Consider the following 14982-nt stretch of genomic DNA (forward strand, 5'->3'; position numbering starts at 1 on the left):
TTTTCTTCCAAGACCTTAAATGTCTTTCCTTGAAACTGATTAACTTTAAACATAATTTAAATCAAACAAATACTTGGGGTTTCAAAAAAAGAGAAGGGAAGGAAGAAAAATTTTTGTTAATTTAAATAAAACAACAAAGATGCAAGAAAGTCACAGAAGTGAGGAGGTTTTTTTCCACATTTATCTTCAGAAAGCCTTATTTTTAACAAGCTTAAAAAAAAAAAAGAAGAAGGTAAGACAAAGATTAAATATGCACATCTAAGAAAAATGGCAGGGTAAGTAAATGGAATTTCAACTATTTGAACTCTCTAATTCATGACATTAAGGCAAAAACAAATGGAGTTTATTTTGTATTGAGCTATGTACAAATAAACTTTCATGAATATACATTTATGTTTCTCGGTTAAATTCAATGTTATTTATCTGTCTTGGTATATAGAGATGGGTCCTAATGAAATTAAGAGCATGACAGAAGAGATAAAGAGTTTCATTTGTTAAGAATCAAGTAAATTCATGACATAGGGACTTATTTATCTTATGAGAGTTATGGACAGAGGTGGAAGTTAGGAAAACAAGAAGCATCTAGGTTTGTCTACTTAAAGGCACCAAAAATTCATCTTCTAAAAGTGAGGACCAAAATGGCCTAAATACAATGGCCTGAGAGGAGTGAATTAAACACAGATTACAGAACTTAAACATGCCAGACTTATTTGTCCTAGTAATAGAATGTAGCAGTGTAGTATTTCAGTTGTTTTTACAACTTGGATGTACCTTAGTTTCAGATTGTGCTGTAAAACTGGAAGTTCCCCAGCAGCTGTGGGTACATAGTTTCACTGGGCAGTGAGGGAGGCATGATGATGGATCATGATTCCTTCAAGTGCCACGAATATTAACATCACTGGTGTCATTATTCACTGGGTGATGAGCAAGAGGTTCACTTTTTCTCCAACACATCCCACACAGTCTGGCTTTGGGAAAGGTTCATTTTCAACAAGGAAGCAAAGGCCCACGTGTTACTAAAAACACAGACTGTGTAACTGTGGAAATAAACCCAATTGTCTCTATAAGTCTCTTCAATGACTTAGTACCAAAAAGAAAAAAAAATGCCATTCTTTGAGCCACAGCTACTATAAACTGTAGGTAAAACTTACCCTCTAAGTTAGGCACTGCTGATTATGTGTTCTTTATAGATATGTTACATATATATAATATATAAATATAAACATATATATATAATACATACATATGCAATAATGTGTGTGCGATATACAACTCATTCTGTGTAAAAATACAGAAATTGAAGTATTTGTGTTTTTTTTTTTTAATTTTTTTTTTCAACGTTTATTTATTTTGGGGACAGAGAGAGACAGAGCATGAACAGGGGAGGGGCAGAGAGAGAGGGAGACACAGAATCGGAAACAGGCTCCAGGCTCTGAGCCATCAGCCCAGAGCCCGACGCGGGGCTCGAACTCACGGACCGCGAGATCGTGACCTGGCTGAAGTCGGACGCTTAACCGACTGCGCCACCCAGGCGCCCCAGAAATTGAAGTATTTGTATAAAATTAATGCTATATTCTATATTTGCTCTACATGCATAGTAAATTGTAATCACTATTTGATTTCCTAGAAAGACAAATTTAAGTCACTATACATACCAATGGGATTATTTATGTTAGTTAGGATGTCATCACCATCAATTCCTCACTGTTCTGTTAGGAAGGAATCAGTAGCAGACAAAAAATTCTGTCTAAAATCATTTCATGTCCAGTTTGAAAATTTCATTTCTTTCTCTTAAGCTGACTCTCAAGTTTCTCTCTTAAGCTGATGCTAGTTTTGATGATAAATTAATCCATAGGACTTTGATTCACAGAGAGAAGGGAACCTTTCATAAGATTTAGTTTTACAGAAGAAAACAATGAATTTGTCCATTTGTATGCCAGTTTTCTCCTCTATTCACACTTACAATTTAATAGCTAAAGGAAAAATGTATTTTACACAGGATATAGCCATAAACTCACTAAAATAACTTTTAAAAGTATGAAGTAATCTATCATTTACATCAGAAAAAAAAAGTTAGCTGCTTTCCTTTATTAAAAATGACTATATATGTGCTTTTATTGATTCCTGTTGAGTTTATGTAAAATACTATTTCAACTTCACCAGTCATGGTGAGAGTAAGGTATGTGGCAACCATTGAGACCTGGCCAGTTAACCTAAGATACAGCCCTTTTAAACTGTGGCCCCTGATTCTGGTTCTTCATTCTCATTTCTCTGGGACTATTTAAAAACTACCATGCGTAGGTTGCACCCCAACTAATTGAATAAGAATTCCTGACTCTGGATATGTGGCATCAGAATTTTCTGTAATGTCCCAATGTTCTACCTTAAAGCCAGTGTTGAAAAGCAACATGGTCTTTCAACAATGTAAAAGAATAAAGTTGTTAAAAGAACAACAACAAATCTCACTGACAGGTACAGTGGATTGACTTCCAATAATCTTTCAGATAAATGAGGAACTCTCTAATCACTAGCCAATAATAGCTGACCATTTTTCCACCTAGGTTAAGTTGTTTATCTAACTATATTTAGATGGAAGTAATCTAGCAAATATACTGCTGCATGTTTAAGTAGCTTCTCCTACATTGTATCCAAGGGCTGGCAAATACATTTGTTTATTAATCAAAAACTTTTGTGGATTAATGATTATGTGCCAAGGATCATTCCCAGATGGAATCATGGAATTGAGTCAAACATGACCTCTCCATTTAAGTACTTTATAGCATGAATGTGTGTATTTACTTAACATATATACTTGAGACTTACTGTAAACCAGAAATAGTTCTAAGTTCTAGGGATATCGCAGAAAACACAATAAGGGAAAAAAATTCTGCTCTGTGAAGCTTGTTTTCCAGGAAAAGCAACAAGAAATAAAATAGAAAATATTTGATCTGAAGAAAGTAAGAGCAATGAAGGGGGATAGGAAATGAGGGTAGGAAAAGACTTAAGTACAGTGTCAAATAGGAAAGCTGAGAAGTTTCAATGACAGTTTGATATTTATGAAGGGGTGGAGACATAAGCCATGTGATTATTTGGAGAAGAACGTTTCAGGTAGAGAAAAAGGCAAGTGCATATGCCCAGAGCCAAGAGTTTGTCTGAGGAGTTCAATGAAGAGCAAGGCAGCCAGGTGGTAAGGCAGCCAGCTGACAGTATGAGGAGAGGTCAGGGAAGTGACACAGGCCATAAGATGCAGGGCCTTGTCAGGACTGAATGAGATGGGGACCCAGTGAAGGGTTTTGAGTTGAGGACTAACAAGATCTGATATTCCATTTAAATGACTCACTATTGTCACTGTGCTGAGGATTGACAAGTATGGAAGGAGGAGACCAGTTAGGCTATTACAAGATTCTAAGGACAACATGGCCCTTTTCAGATCTTCTGGAAGTAGAAAGACAAAAGTAGATGAACTCACTAGAGTGCAAGGAAGGCTTTGTAGATATTTTGTGTGTCTTGTGAGCCTTCATATAATAATAAGAGAGAGACCATCTGGAGAGGAAGGAAAAAAAAAAACATTTCTTAGAAAAGGAAAAATAAACAAGGTATGAACTACCATGGTACATTTAGAACTGACTTACTGTCTATGAGAATGTAGGGTGAATGGCATGGGTGATGGAATTGGGGTTGGAAATGGAGAGTGAAAAGCTCAGTGTACCATGCTCACCAGCTGGACTTTACAGTATAAGCAATGAAGGAATATCCAAGGTTTTTAGGGAATCTAGAAACCATGAGGGAGGAAGGCGAGAAAGAGGAGCATCTGAAGACAGACGTGGATTAGAGGCTTCTTGTTGGAGACGCTGGGGTGGTTCAGTCAGTTAAGAGTCCAACTCTTGATTTAGGCTCAGGTCATGATCTCACAATTTGTGGGACTGAGCCCTGCGTCGGGCTCTGTCCTGACAGTGTGGAGCCTGCTTGGGATTTTCTCTCTCCCTCTCTCCCTACCCCTCCTCTGCTCTCAATCTCTCTCTCTCTCTCTCTCTCTCTCTCTCTCTCTCTCTCTCTCTAAAAATAAATAAGTAAACATTAAAAAAAATTCTTGCCACTGTCACTAATATAAAACATAAAAAAGTATTTGCAATTATGGCAAGAGCTATCACAATAATGTGTGTAGAATGCAGTGAGGTGGGGGAAGAGAAAAAAATTAGCTAAACAGAAACATCAAGAAAGGTTTTATTCAGGAAGTAATCTTTAAACTGGTTTTTGAGGATTTAGTAGATTGTTTTCATTCATACACGATGAAAAGGACTTCCAAGCAGGGGGAGTGTCAAGGGCACAGAGACCTGAAAGCCCCATGGCAAATTAGCAGACAAAGAAAGTGACTGGAGCATAGGGCATAAACAGAAAGGGAGATGGTAGCAGGAGACAAGGCAATGGCTCTGTGAAATTTGGACATAGTTCAAGTTTTATAGGCAATGGGGATCTAAAGAAAGGTATGAAGTGCTGTGATACTGTGCTCAGATCTGTACTTTAGAAAGCTGCTTTGTGTCAGTGCTCAGGGAAAAATGGGATTTGGTGAGACTAGAGGAAGAAAGACTGGACTGTACATAGACTATTGAAATGATCTAGGACAGAAATAAAGCGTCACATTAGTCAAGGAGTCCTGTGAAGTAGGGGTTAAATTCAAGAAGCTTTTCAGAGACTAAATCAATTGGATATGGTGATAAATTATGTTAGGGAAGTAAATTAGAGGAAGGAATTTCAATGACACATAGATTGTATCTTGGGTCTCTAGGTTTATGGCTGTACATTTAGGAAGTAGAGGAAAAGAAGCAGGTCGGATGATGGGGTGGGAAAGAATCAGCTTAGTTTTGGACCTACTAAATTCTGGATGGGCCTCTTAGATTTAGATTTGAATGTCTCATAAGCAACTTGGTATGTATAAGAATTCAGTACCTATCATAAAAGAGGCATTCAATAAATGTTTTCTCAATTTTCAGATGCAACATTTTAAGTGAAATGAAACTAGGCCGATCTAACTTGTCCCACTTGCAATATGTTTCAACTCTTCAAAAAAAAAAAATCCTCTCACGATTATATCACACATTATTCATGCATTGGATAATACATTTGGTCTTCCATCCCAGCTGCCATTGTTAAATTCTATGCTACACAATGTATCTAAGGGCCAGACTAAAATCAAGAGTGTGATGAGAGGGAAAATGGCTCTGAATTGTCTTCCTGATAGAATCCCTATTGGGCTGTCACTCTCCTTTGGCACAATTTAAAAAGGCTTACTTTCATGTCATTTGATAAATGTTTAACTATAATCCTCAAATTAGAAAATCTTTAATTTCCATGTCATCATGAAGAAACGTCATACATTAAAAAAGAGATGTGCTGATGAAAAATTCATTCAGCCATGGACCACAGAAACAGAGAGGCATGATTTATGCATTCTTTGAGCTAATACTTTGCTATGATTCTAATGGTGTTGCATAGCTATTTTGCAAGATAAATGGAAAAAGTACTTATACATAGTTTTTCATTAAGATAAAATGTAATTGTTTAGTTCATTTAATAATCATTGTATGATTAAATAATCCATACAAATTAAATAACTTACTGTGCTTTATAAATTCATATTAAAAGAAACGCCATGAAAATTTGTGGCATGAATAAAAGCATGAGCTAAGGAAAAGATAGTGGTATTTCTTGTTCAGTATAAAAAGTCTCAAAGCACTCATGAATTTTGAAATTCTTCTTTGAGTGATGAGAATAAGTGAAAGCATTTCATACATTAAAAGAATATAAAGTATGCTTTTCTTCCATTTACATATTGATTTATTGCTTTGATATCAAATACATCATTAAATAATGTAAACATAGTTATAAAACAAATTGTTAAATGTCTGAGTCTGAGTTCCCCAACAAAAGAAGGAAATTATGTGTATTTGAGGGTAGTTAATTCTTATGTATACAATTATGTATCTTTCTTAGTGTGTTTACCTAGAAAGAAATGTTACATATTAAACTAAATTATGTCCAAGATTCCTAGTCTGTTTCCTATTCTTAATACTAAAATCCATGAAGAACTTCCGAGAGAAAAGCTTCATTATTAATAGCAGGAGAATTCACTAATAAACACTTAAGGTAGGCCATTTATTTCATTAATCCTGAAAATCCCACATAGTAGTAATATTATTGACACAGTTTTATAGTCAAGAAAAATGAGAATTAGAAAAAATAAATACTTTTCCCTAATACCACATATCTATAGTTGGCAGAATGATTATCTTGGCCTCAAGTGTATATATTAATTCAGAGTTTAAACCTTAATATCTTCTCTGTACCCCAAAATGTGCTGAGAACAAATAAGATACTGATGCAGGATGGTCATGCTTCTGACCTTCCATCAGGAGAATGTGTTCTTTGTGTTATACCACATGAATGAGAATGACCTTTAGTGACCCATGTACAGTCTCAACCTAACTCCTGTTAGCCACTAGCCATCTAAAGGTCAGATCTGGAGGTGATGTCTGCAACACCAGAGAGGAATTTTGTGACTTAGCAGAAATAACAATAAGAAGTAAGAGTCTCCAAGTTCTACTCCTGATTCTGTCACATGACTTTGGTTCATGTTTAAACCCCTGGATCTCTCTTTCCTTGGCTGAATGAAGGTTGGATAGATGGTTTCCTCCCAGCCTTTGATATCTTTGTTTGTACAGATCTAATTGGCCAAGCCAAGATTTAAGGCATGTCCTTGGTCTTGGAATGACTAGAGAACTTCTACAAATTAAGTGGTTTGCACGGTCAAAGAAGACAATGGTATGTTCCAAAGTTTATAATAGAAGTTAAATGACTAAAAGAAAGGTGGTTTTGTTTTAAAAGTTGGACCCTGGGTCAGGATTTAGATGGTGAATAATTCCAAACAAATTTATTTTATTCATAACACTATTCATAACACTATTTTAGTCAGTCTCCATGGACAGCCTCATATCGACTGTGAGACCAATGGGCTTAGGGTCATGCCCATCATCATATTCACTGCTCAAAATGTCCTAACACAGTAAGACAAGACTTAAAGTAATAGGTGTTTGTGCTGTTGGTGAAACTTGGGCACAAATATTTGATAAATATTAGACTGTGCCCTGCTAGAGAATCTAAGTGGAATATTGAGGAAGAGGCCCATTTCTGAGAAGTATGGGTCACTTAGCTCAGAATCAAAACCCTAGAGTTCTTAATTCCACATCTATGATTTTTGACTTTAACTAAGTGTCTTGATAATGATCTTATAGTCATTTTATTAGAATATAGGCATGTTGGTCATGTACTATCATAGAAAAAAATTTTCTTATACTGTGGTCATAATATTAATGTAGTATCCTAGGAAGATGTCAATAATTGCAAAATACTTAATATAAACTATTCAGTTCTATGTAGGAGTGTTTATGTGAAACCTTAAAAAATAAGAAAGTCTTCTTTCTTTAAAAGTCTTTCAAGTTTCATTCAGGTGAGTGTACCAAGGCAACTGTAAGCACACAGAATTTCTTGAATATAGAAAAACAGATTAATCTTTTCAGGATGAATGTAAGGAATGATATTCAAGAACCTCTCCAGATGCTGTTTTAAAAGGACTTGCTCTATATCCTACGAATTATTCTTAATAAATATGTAGGTAACACTTTCCTTTTGCTCTCTCAGCTCTGTTTCTAATGGAATATACACTCTCACCATGTAGATGGCTGCAAGTGCTCTGATCCTAACATTATGATTTTCCAGGTCACTAGAAAACCTACCAGTTAATTGTTTTGTTCAAAGATCCTGCAAATAGGGTTTATAGTCAAAAGAAAAACAATAGTTTCATGCACAGCTGAGCAAAGAAAGCATATTTCAGAAATGCTATTGATTTGGAGGAAAAAAATCATTGAAAATTGATGAAGTTTTGAGGACATTCTCAAGAGGACTCTATCCTATTCATGAAATAGTAGATGCTAAAGCAATAAAGCGATTAGTTAATGCATTGTTCTATGCTTCTTCCAAATAAAAACTGATGCGATATTAGCATTTTCAGTTGCTAGTATCAGTTCTACATCTCCAACTTGAGACAGTGATAGGTATTCAATTATCAGAGTAGTCAAAATTTGTCATCTAAAACCTTCATACAAATTAATTACTTTTTCTGTTACTGTTCTTGTCATAAAGAGTATCACAATGGTGATTGAAACCAGCATTCTTATCTCACATTTCCTAGCACTTTTGATTTTCAAGACATTAACTTCTCTTCTGTCAGTCAATGCAGGGTTTTTCACAGGAGTGCTGTGGACACCTTATGCACGAGCACCCCATGGTGTTTAAATGCCAGTCACAGCCACAGAACCACAACTGCAATTGCCCCCACACGCTACTCAATACTGGTTGAGAACCCTTTGCTGTATTTCTTGTAACCCCTCAAGGCAGATCCAAAGTTACCTTTTGTTTCCTCCTTGTTCCTCTGCTAATTTCAATGGAATTTGTTTTTATTTTTATTTTTTGCCACACTGCAGGTAGGTTAATTCATTCCTGCTCGCTCCCATTTTTTCTCCTTTTCCCTCCCCCCTTTGTGTCTTCTTCTCGCCTTCTCACTCTCTTTCTCTCTGTTGGTCTCTCTCCTTCCCTAACCTATCTGTAGTCTCTGAGCCAATCGAGGACAAGAACTATGTGATGTTCACTTTTGTTCTGCAGCATACACCAAAGTGTCCGACACGGAGTAGACACTGAATAAATGTTTTCGAATTGAATCAAATTGCTCTGCTTTGTAAAGGACTGTGGGCTTTTCCAATCCAGAAGTATTTTAATCATGCCAGTTGGCATCCATCTAATTTTAACTCTGAAGCCAGATCTGGCAGGCATCAGAAGCACTTACAAAACTTTTAAAAATACAGTTTCAAGGGCTCCACTCCATATCTACTAAATCAGAATCTGCTGCAGAAAAGCCTGAGAAATGGTATTTTGCAAAGTGCCAGTTTTCACCTATACCAGGGCTTTTAGTAGAATTTTTTAAATTTCATTATATTATTGAGAAAATAGAGAGATACTCCTTAGGAATATTTCAGACTCTCTTCTATTTCATAGGGCACAGTGCAGGAAGTAGGGTGACTTGAAGAACATTCATCAAAAAAAAAATGCATTGAACTATCATACATTTTTGACTGCATCAAATAACAAAAGTATACTAAAAAGTTTATTGAGATAGCAACTTAAATTATTCAAGTACATGGTGAAAACGCTTGGTAAAGATAAAAATTCTAAAATATATTTTCTCCTTTTTGGTGAAAGTGTTTAAAGGTAAACACACTCTAACAATTCAGATGCTTGGCAGCCATTTCCAGTTACATTTGTGTTTGAAATATTCCTTTTGCATAGCACTTATATACTGTTCTTTTTACTGTGCCAAATAGAATTTTCAATGCCAATGTGGGCCATGGAATTTTTATTTGAGCATGGACTATTAGAAATCTTAGTCACCCTTTCCCTTCTCTTCCTTGTTGGAAGATATCTATATTCCTTCAGTCAAGATACCTCTTGGGTAATCATGTTTTCATCTAGTTATATTTTAAATGATCAGTATAAGAAAATATATGAGATTATAATGCTTTTGGGGAGACAATGGCCAAGAAAGCTTAAATCTACCTTTGTACCAGCCATTTCCTCATCTGAGGTCCCCAAAGGAGATATAAATACAAGGAAAATGGTAAAGTAAAGCAAAATGCCATCCAAGTTTTGCTAAGAAATGACCTAAACTCAAATATAGCTGCTATTAAAAGCCTGGGACAGAGTACACGATTTAAGCTTAAGAAAGCTTCTCTCATTCTCTTTCAGCCAAAACCTAAATATGACCATTTTACCACCTTTGAGCCCAGACATATAAGATAGGACAACGAAGAGTGAAGTGATGGGCTCACTAATGAGAAATGATGTGGCCTTCCCTTGGGTGGGTGAGAGATACCCTCGGCCCACTACCATAGTTGTTAGACAGGGTGAAATACGTTTATTAGGGATTTTTTGTACTTCTGTGCAACCTAGATGAAGGGAGAAGATAAAGCACTGCCCCAACACCCCCAAAAGCAAATAGTCAAGGTCTTTCCCATTCAGAAGATAGTACCATGGAAAGAATGAGGCAGGGTGTCTATGAACTTCAATGATATCAGTAAACCAGCCTTTCAGGGGCGGGGGCAGGGGAGGAGGGAGTAGGGGATAAAAAACTGAATGAAAAGCTCTCCTGAGGTGAGGAGAGAAGCCTCTAGATCCACTCTCCTCTAGAGACCTAAGGCTACCACTTACTGGGCCCTCACTAAATGACCAGCACCTTTCATAAGCTGTGTATGTAGAAATAAAGACCTAACAAATGAGAATAAACAAAGGCTATTTATTCAGAGCTTATAATAGCAAAGGAATCAACCACCATCAATTGCATTCTGGCAGACTTGAAGGCAGGGAGAGGGATAGGAAAGCCTTATAGTGGAAAATAGGGAAGGCATCAGGTATGCTGTGAATGGAGGCTTTTAGCATAGGGATGCTTTAGGCAGGTAACTAGAAGTGAAGTATCCTATGTAATTGGTTAGGGATGCATATTTGGCTTTCTTAGGTAGGTCTTAACCGGGAAGTGGGGACAATAATTAGAAAAGCTGTCTGTTATTAATCAAATCCTGACCATTCTAGTCTGACTGCTACAGAAGTTATAGTTTGGCTTCCTGAATTATTACTAAAGAAAGCAGTCTGACTTCTTGCAGATTTGACTTAAAATAGGCCAGCTTCCTGGATGGGTTATTAAAGATAAGGAGCTGGTTTTTTGGGCAGATTGCTGAAGATTTGGGTCACACTTCTAGTTTGATATATGGTTGGCCATTATCTGTTTGTATATTCAGGCTTCACTTATAATCTTATTACCACTCAAAGAGTGATCCATGAACCAGCAGTGTTGGGGGCCAACTGTGAGCTTGTGATAAATGCAGAATACCAAGCTCCTCCCCAGATTTTCAGAATCAGAATCTACCAAGTGATTCTCATGAAAAGCAATGCTTGAGAAACACTGAGCCTTAATTCATCTTCATTGTACCACAGGCAGTCACTATGTCCATTTTAAAGATGAGGAAATGAAAGTTTAGAGGGTTTTAATGATTAACCCAAGTATGTGTCTAGTAGATGGCAGAGCTAGGATAATCAACCCTGTTGACTGCCAAGCGCTGCCATTTGTACTCAACTGAAAATAATTACTAACTATTCTCAACAGGTGAAGAACTAATCAGTGCCATGAAGTGACATAGTACCGTGTTCCAAGATAAATTATTCCTAACAGGAAGCACTGGGCAATGAAAAGAAGTGTCCATACTTCTTTGTCCATATACTTTGATGAAGCCTCATTTGGGGACATCAGGGTTAGTGAGCATTATTAGGTTCCCCAAGGCAAGGAGATTCTTGCTGTTACAGAAAATCCTCAGAGGGCCCTCATTGGAGCAGACTGCTGAGCTTTGACATGGGACATTTCTTCCTTTTCATAGGAAATAAATAGAATTATAATCTATGATCATTATTCTTAAACAAGAAATATCCTTCCACAGAAGATATAAATCCAACAAAGGTAGAATTGTGCATTGTACACAAAATTTCTGAATTCCTTATTTGTCCAGAAATAATGTTTTTCTTTCTTGCTCTATATTTCAGGGCATAAAGAAGATGCTCCAAAGAGTTAGAAAGTTGTGATTCTGTCCCACCATTGAAACTGCCTCAAATACAATTAGAAAATTATTTTAAAAAGTCATCAAAAACCCACTAGTTTGTGCATCTAGTAAGGCCATAATAGGGATGGAAACATTTTCTTGCCTCTGAAACAGTGACTTGGTCATGTCCAAGAAGCTTGACTATGGGTTGTAGGTCAATCCCTCCAGGTTCCCAATGGCCAGGTGAGTTACAGAAGCTCCTAGAATCACCACTGTGAGTATTAAAGGTTAATTAACAAAGACTGATATCATTTGAAGTTTAAAATGAAAGTAGGTTTTTTCTCGCTTCTCTGTTTGCTGTTCTACCTGTAGTAAGGCAAGAAATGCAGTTAGTTGGTACTTTTTTTTACATAAAGTATTACATATTTTATAGGAAAAATGTGTGATTAAAAAAGAAACTTTTTCTCTAATTTTTTGCATAACCACATTTGGGAATACATTTATAACCAAAGCACCACCCTTCACCTGGTGTCAACCCTCAACCAGTAGGTATAAACACTACAGAAATAAGTAATGTGAAAGGGAATGATCACAAAATGCATCAGATTATGGCAGATGCCAATTTTTTTATTCTTTACTACAAAATATATTCAAAGAAACGTTCATTTTTATTTTTATTTAATCCCAGTATACAAAACCCAAAATCTGATTTTGGATAAATAAAGATCCAGATGGACTTAGGTAAATGGTGTATTTACTAAAGAAAAACAACACAGACTATTAAGTAAATGTTTATAACAAAATTGGGATACAGTTTAACTGATATACCAGTTTTAAGTAACAATCCACCAGTAGAGTTGAAAAAGCAGTATTCTGATATATACATATAAATATAATTTTTTTCCTGAATACAGTTTTAGGTTTTCATTCTTTTTCCAAAGCATGTACAATCTCACTCTTAACTTAGAGGAGAAAACATTAGGAAAAAGAAAGCCATTTCACTTCCTTCTGAGGTTCAAGACCTTATGTAGGATATTGTGTTGTGGCTCATGTTTTATTTGTACAGAAGGCTCAATACTGTGAAGTTGCAAAAACTTTGGGGGTATTTTTCATGCATCAGAATACTAACCCCTAGGGGTAACAAACCTGGAAGTGGACAAAGTAGAAAAATTTCAGTCATTTCTTTCAAAAATCTAGGGGCACCTGAATGGCTTACATGGTTAAGTGTCTGACTTTTGATTTCAGCTCAGGTCATGATCTCCCGCATCGGGCTCTGTGCTGACAAGACACAGCCTTCTTGGGATTCTTGCTCTCTGCCACCCCCTCCCTTCTCTCAAAATAAATATATACACATTAAAAAAAATTACTAGAGAGGTTCATGTCCCAGACTTCCATGGAACTTAGTTTGAAAGTGACAAATCAACATGGCAGCTGAAAATACATAATTGAGTCTCTTTACTTTATAACTCTTTCTGTCACATGCAAAAAAAAAAAAAGTGTAATCTTTAAAAATTTTAAATGTCTCCAAACCATGATAATCCAACTATTTGCTATACTTTTTACATTTCAGTGTGTTTCTAAAAATTAAATTATATATATTATATATATATATATGAACAAGAACAAGACTATTGATAAAATATTTTCTCAAAGCAGACAGAAAAGTAATGAAATTATAATACAAGACACACAGTGAGCCAGAGAGAAAAGCCTTAGATCCTGGAATCCCAAATGAGACAAAGCAGAAGTTATGGCCACACTCATTCCCAACTGTAAATGCTTTATTATTAATGGGGAGTAAAGTGAATATAAATATAGCACAGACATCATTCAACATTTAAGTTCCCTAAAATGACAGAAAGTATTTTAATTACAAACTCAGTATGCATCGCTTGCTTTTATTAAAGAAGCCAAACTGGAATGTTATTTTTTCTTTATGAAATTTTCCTTTTGGTATTCAAACCCAGAGAAGGCATCATATTTCCACTTTGACTGCAAATTCAGTAGTGCTGAGGGATACTTAATAGGTGCTTGTGGTGGTTGCAGGGTAAATTCAAAGAAAGTTGAAGCCTTGGATGAGTCACAAAGCCAACATCTTTAAGTACAATGGAAAATGCTTTACATATGTGTGCATTTTTCCTATTGAGAGGATAGATACCCTAAAGTTCAGGAGCACAGAAAATGGACGTGCTGTTTGTTCATCTGTGTCTATAGAGCAATAATTCATTTGTCCAGCATTTAAAATAATGTCTAGTCTTCTAAGCAACAGGTGTACAGGAAATTGGGCTAAAAGTTGTAAGAATCTAGGTCCAATTTGGAGAACACGTTTGACAATGGTTATATTCCTTTTTACTTCTCAGAATAAACTGATAAGGATTTTTCAAAAGTTTTAAAATGGAACTTCTCATTGTTGCATTTAAAATTTAACCAGATCCACAAATGGCATTGTTTCTTGATAGAATGAACTAAATACTATTAAAAAATCAAGTGCAATTGCTTCAGATGATATAAATCCTCTTCATTAAACTTATTTCTCAAGAACACTCTTATTAAACTAAGAAGCAATAAGACAAAGAGGGAAAAACACTGAGAAAAAAGTTAGAAATCTCAGGTCCCTACTGCTAACAATTTATGTGATTTTAGGCAGGTAACTCACTTCACCTTACAACCTTAGGAAATTATGATATTAGCGTTTATCTCCAAAGTCCCTTCCAGTGCTAATGTTTTATGATCATATTATTTCTTGGATGTTTCAGCTTTACCATAATAACAATATTAACACCAACAATACCAATAATAACAACAATAATAAGATGAAAGGGGCATTGGGAAATAATTGGAAGAACACAACGGGAGGCAGGCAATGTACATTCTAATTACTTCACTGTCAGTAGATTGTGAAATGACCTAGAATGAGATGCTTCTCTGGGTCTTACTTTCTTTTTCTTTTTTCTCTGATAGGACAAGTAAAATGCTTTCCAACCAAATTCTACATAACTGTAGGGTTTCACGTATGTGCTTCATGCAAAACCACACACACACACACACTCACACACACCCCTCTACATATAAAATAGTGAAAACAAAAAACAATATACCTGTTTAAATATGTGTTTTTTCTAATTATAATATCAAGAGTCCACCAGCTCATTGATTATCTTGTTTTATATTGACTTCATAAAAAAGCATGCCATGCCATTTCTATTTAATCAAGAAGTAAATCTCGAGATTTTCAGCAATTTGACTTTAAATATATGTCCCTACAAATACTTTTATAATGAGCCATGTGGAA

General features: G+C 35.7%; 1 long non-coding RNA gene across 1 annotated transcript; it reads left to right on the forward strand.

Annotated features, from left to right (window-relative positions):
• The first annotated feature begins 9790 nt into the window (after positions 1-9790).
• Positions 9791-11779, forward strand: LOC121029720 (uncharacterized). Its single transcript, XR_005789856.1, has 2 exons — positions 9791-9964; positions 11695-11779. It is a non-coding gene; the product is annotated as an uncharacterized LOC121029720 (long non-coding RNA).
• Positions 11780-14982: the final 3203 nt, after the last annotated feature.

Source organism: Herpailurus yagouaroundi, unplaced genomic scaffold, assembly GCF_014898765.1.
Source record: "Herpailurus yagouaroundi ecotype Mexico unplaced genomic scaffold, PumYag 139, whole genome shotgun sequence".
Lineage (NCBI taxonomy): Eukaryota > Metazoa > Chordata > Mammalia > Carnivora > Felidae > Herpailurus > Herpailurus yagouaroundi.